The 5,379-nt window shown below is 43.4% G+C and overlaps 1 protein-coding gene and 1 pseudogene across 1 annotated transcript in view; both read left to right on the top strand.

The window, feature by feature from the left end:
• SEPTIN14 (septin 14) overlaps positions 1-5,379 on the top strand; it is an 89,106-nt gene that overhangs the window by 48,881 nt on the left and 34,846 nt on the right. The gene's annotated exons all lie outside the window — the stretch shown is intronic.
• LOC108526493 (borealin pseudogene) overlaps positions 1,334-5,379 on the top strand; it is a 9,224-nt pseudogene continuing 5,178 nt past the window's right edge.

Below are 5,379 nucleotides of genomic sequence, written 5' to 3' on the forward strand. Positions count from 1 at the left end.
AAAAAAAAAAAAAAAAAAAAAATGCTGCCTTTGTGGGCACTAGCAGAATTCTGCCCTGTGTTGTGTTCCACTGTGACAGGGCAGTCACTGAGTTCCAATGCAAAGTCCCATAATCACTTCACTCTCCCTCCCCAAAGCACACAGATTCTCTCTCTGTTCAGTGTGGTGCTGCTGGGGGATGAATGTCAGATGGTATAGGCTATGCAAGACTCTCTTTACTACAATCTTCAGTGCCTCTTTTCTTGATATAATGTTAAAAGCAGATACTGTGATTGCTCACCTGATTTTTCATTCTTATGAAGGTGCTTTCTTGCATGGATAATTGTTCAATTTGTTGTTTATGTAGGGGGATGATTGATGAGGGGTTCTATTCAGCTACCTTGCTCCACCCCACTCCCCATTTTAGCAATTTTGAAATATACAGTATCTTATTATTAACTGTAGTCACCATGCAGTGCCATAGATCACTGAAGCTTATTCCTCCAGTCTAACTACAACTTTGTACCATTTAATCAATATTTTTCATTTCCCCATCCCTCAGCCTCCCAACTTTCCTCCACTCACCACCTGTCTACTCTCTATCTCTGTGAGATTGATATTTTTAGTTACCACACGTAAGTGAGACTACGCAGTATTTGTCCTTCTGTGCCTGGTTTATTTCTCTTAGCATAATGTCCTATGGTTTCATTCATGTTTTACACATGACAGGATTTCATTCTTTTTAAAATCCTGAGTATTTTTAAAAATATTTTAAAAATCTTTAGTATTTTATTGTATACCTTGTTGGTGGGCATTTAGATTAAATTGCTGCCATATCTTGGCTATTGTGAATAAAGCTGAAAAATAAAATGCTTAGGAATAAATCTAACCAAGGAAGTAAAATATCTGCACACTAAGAACTGTAAAACTTGGCCAGGCGTGGTGGCTTATGCCTTGGGAGGCGGAGGCAGGAGAATGGCGTGAACCTGGGAGGCGGAGCTTGCAGTGAGCTGAGATCTGGCCACCGCACTCCAGCCTGGGCGACAGAGCCAGACTCCATCTCAAAAAAAAAAAAAAAAAAAAGAAAATTAGCCAGGCGTGGTGGTGCGTGCCTGTAGTCCCAGCTACCTGGGAGGCTGAGGCAGGAGAATCACTTGAAGCTGGGAGGCGGAGGTTGCAGTGAGCCGAGATCACACCACTACACTCCAGCCTGGGCAACAGAGCAAGAATCCGTCTCGAAAAAAAAAAAAGAAAAGGAAAAAAAACAAAGAACTGTAAAACTGGATTTAAAATTGGAGGAGAGTTTGCCTTCCTGCCTCATCTCTGTCACTCCCTGCAGCCTCCACCAAACACCATGGCTCCTAGGAAGGGCAGTAGTTGGGTGGCCAAGACCAACTCCTTAGGGAGGTGGAAGCTCGCCTCCTTTCTTAAAGACTTCGACCGTGAAGTGGAAATACGAATCAAGTCAATTGAGTCAGAAAGGCAGAACCTCTTCAAGGAGGTGGATAAACTATACAACATCCAGATCCTGCGGTTCCCCAAGGCACTGTGCAAAGATGAATGGCTCGACTACTTCTCCCTTGGAAGAAACAAACAGGGCTTGGAAGAGGCAGCAATATCTGACCTGGATATCACTGAAATAAACAAACTAACTGCAGAAGCTATTCAAACACCCCTGAAATCTGCTGAAACATAAAAGGTGATACAAGTAGAAGAAATGATAGTGGAAGAGGAAGAAGAAGAAAATAAACATAAGAATCTTCAAACTGCAAGAGTCAAAAGGTGTCTTCCATCCAAGAAGAGAACTCAGTCTGTACAAGGAAAAGGCAGAAGGGAAAGGTCAAGCTGTGCCATCACTGTTACCACAGCTTTAGGCTGATTGAATGTGTCCATAGTAAAACCAACTCCAAGCCTGATACCCAGGTTTGACTCGAGGGTCTTCATGATCCCTGGCCTGTGCACTTCTGCCACAGGAGAGCGGATTTACAACAAAAGCTGCTCAGGTACAGTGACTCACACCTGTAATCCCAGCACTTTGGGAGGCTGAAACAGGTGAACCACCTTAGGTCAGGAGTTTCAGACCAGCCTGACCAACATGGTGAAACCCCGTCTATACTAAAATACAAAATTAGCTGGGCATGGTGGTGGGTGCCAGTAATCCCAGCTACTTGGGAGGGAGGCTGAGGCAGGAGAATCGCTTGAACCCGGGAGGTGGAGGTTGCAGTGAGCCAAGATCGCGCCATTGAACTCTAGCCTGGGTGACAGAGTAAGACTCCGCCTCAAAAAACAAAAAACTTCAAAACACCAGCAACAAAACCAAAAGAAACAATTAATAGCAGGAAGATACAACCTGGAGATTGGAAAAAATATTTTCAACTTATACATCTGACAAGCGGCTAATGTCCTAAATATATAATATTTTGCTATTACTCTAACAACTCAATAGCAAGAAAACAAATAACACAAGGGAAAATGGGCAAAGGACCTGAACAGGCTCTTCTCAAAAGAAGAAATACAAATGGCCAAAAGAAACATGAAAAAAAAAAAAAGCATCTCTAATCATCAGGAAAACGTGAATTAAACATGTGATAAAGTGTCATCTCATGTCTGTTAGAATGACTATTATCAAAAGACAAACCGTCACCTGTACTGGCAAGCATATGGAGAAGAGAGAATTCTTTTTTTAAAAAATTTTATTCTAGGTTCAGGGGTATGTGTGCAAATTTGTCATGTAGGTAAATTGCACGTCATGGGGTTTGGTGTACAGATTATTTCATCACACAGATAGTAAGCATAGTACTGGCCAGACACAGTGGCTCGAGTCTGTAATCCCAGCACTTTGGCAGGCCGAGGCGAGTGGATCATCTGAGGTCAGGAGTTCAAAACTAGCCCGACCAACATGGCGAAACCCCATCTCTACTAAAAAATAACAAAATTTGCAGGCTTTAGTGGCGCGCTCCTGTAATCCCAGCTAGTTGAGAGGCTGAAGCAGGAAATCACTTGAACCCAGGAGGCGGAGGTTGCAGTGAGCCGAGATCACGCCATTGCACTNAAAATGGATATCCAGTTTTCCTAACACCATTTATTGAAGCACTTATCCTTTCCTCAATGTATGTGCTTGGCACCTTGGTTGAAAATGAGTTCTCAGCCGGGCGCGGTGGCTCAAGCCTGTAATCCCAGCACTTTGGGAGGCCGAGACGGGCGGATCACGAGGTCAGGAGATCGAGACCATCCTGGCTAACACGGTGAAACCCCGTCTCTACTAAAAAATACAAAAAAAACTAGCCGGGCGTGGTGGCGGGCGCCTGTAGTCCCAGCTACTCGGGAGGCTGAGGCAGGAGAATGGCGTAAACCCGGGAGGCGGAGCTTGCAGTGAGCCGAGATCTGGTCACTGGACTCCAGCCTGGGAGACAGCGAGACTCCGCCTAAAAAAAAAAAAAAAAGAAAATGAGTTCTCTGTGGCTGTGTGGATTTATTTCTAGGTTCTGTATTCTGTTCCATTGGTCTGTGTGTCTGTTTTTACATGGATTCCATGCAGTTTCACTTATTATAGCTTTGTAGTATATTTTGAAGTCAGGTAGTGTGATTCCTCCAGTGTTGTTATTTTTGCCCAGAATTGCTTTAAGTATTTTTTTTGCTTCATATACATCTTAGAATTGTTTTTTCTTTTTCTATGAAGAATGTCATTGGTGTTTTGATAGGGATTGCATTGAATCTGTAGATTTCTTTGGGTAGTATGAACATTTTAACATTATTATTGATTCTTCCAATCTATGAACATGAACTATGTTTCCATTGTTTTATGTCCTTTTCAATTTCTTGCATCATTATTTTATAGTTTTCATTGTAGAGATTTTTCATTTCTTTGGCTATGTTTATTTCTAGATATTTTATAGCTATCGTAAATTGGATTAGTTTTTATTTCTTTTTCAGATTGTTCACTCTTGGCATATAATAATGCTAATAGAATTGTGAATTTCTTCTCTGTGTTGTCTTGAATTTCATTGAGCTCTTTTAAAACAGCTATTTTGAGTTCTCTGAAAGGTTACATATCTCTGTCCTGAGATATATGATTGGGATTGGTCATTAGTGGCTTATTTGGTTCATTTGGTGAGGTCATGTTTTCTGGGATGGTCTTGATGCTTGTCAATGTTCATCTATGTCTGGGCATTGAAGAGTTAGATATTTATTGTAGTCTTTGCAGTCTGGGCTCAATTGTGCCTGTTCTTCTTGAGAAGGTTTTCTAAGTATTCAAAGGGAATTTACTAGGGAGTACCCTAAGCCCAGTAACACTGTGACTCTTGCAGACTCATACTGCCTCAGTGGTCTTGGATAATATCTGGGAGAATTCCCTGGATTATTAGGCAGAATCTCTCAAACTCTTTTCTCACTTTCTCCCAAACAGAAGGAGTCTCCCTATGCTAGATTGCTTGGAGTTGAGGGAAGGGTGACATAGTCACTTCTGTGGCCACCACAGCTGGAACTGTACTGGGTCACATATGAAGCCAGCAAATTACTGGGTCCTGTCGAAGGCCCATGGCAACTACTGCCTTGCTACTACTGATGTTTAAGGCCCAAGGGCTCTTTAGTCAGCAGGTGGTGAATCCTGCCGAGCTGGGTCCATCTCTTCAGTGAAGCAAGTTCCCTTTTGTCCCAAAGTGGGTCTAGAAATGTCCAGGAAGTAGGGCCTGGAATTGGGGGTTTCAGGAATCAGTTTAGTGGTGTGTTTTCCTGTGGCTGAGCTGCTACTCAAGTTGTAAGACACAGTTCTCTTCTAATCTTCCTTCTCTTTCCCACAAGTGGAAGGAGTCTCTCTTTGAGCTGCACTGCCTGGAGTTGGGGGAGGTGTGATACAAGCACTTCTTGGCCACCAAAACTGGTGTCTCGCTGGGTCACGTGCATTCCCATTCTACTGGCTCTGAGCAAGCTCAGTACCTGGATTTGCCCAAGGACTGCAGACCTTGTGGCCTGACTGCCTTTCAAATTTATTCAGGACCCCAGGGCACTTTAATTAACTAGTGGTAGAGGTAGCTGGAACTGAAGTTCCTATCTGTCTCTGGCATGGGAGATTCCTCTTTAGTGGGAGCTAGGTTAAATGCTCCCTTTGGCCGGGAGTGGTGGCTCACACCTGTAGTCCCAGCACTTTGGGAGGCCGAGGCAAATGGATCACCTGAGGTCAGAAGTTCAAGACCAGCCTGACCAATATGGTGAAACCCTGTCCCAACTAAAAATACAAAAATTAGCTGGGCATGATGGTGTGCAGCTGTAGTCCCAGCTACTCGGGAGACTGAGACAGGAGAATCACTTGAATCTGGGAAGTGGAGGGTGTAGTGAGCCGAGATCGCGTCACTGCTCTCCAGCCTGGTTGAAAGAGCGAGACTCCATCTAAAAAAAAAAAAA

This window comes from Rhinopithecus bieti, unplaced genomic scaffold, assembly GCF_001698545.2.
Source record: "Rhinopithecus bieti isolate Rb0 unplaced genomic scaffold, ASM169854v2 scaffold_3947, whole genome shotgun sequence".
Lineage (NCBI taxonomy): Eukaryota > Metazoa > Chordata > Mammalia > Primates > Cercopithecidae > Rhinopithecus > Rhinopithecus bieti.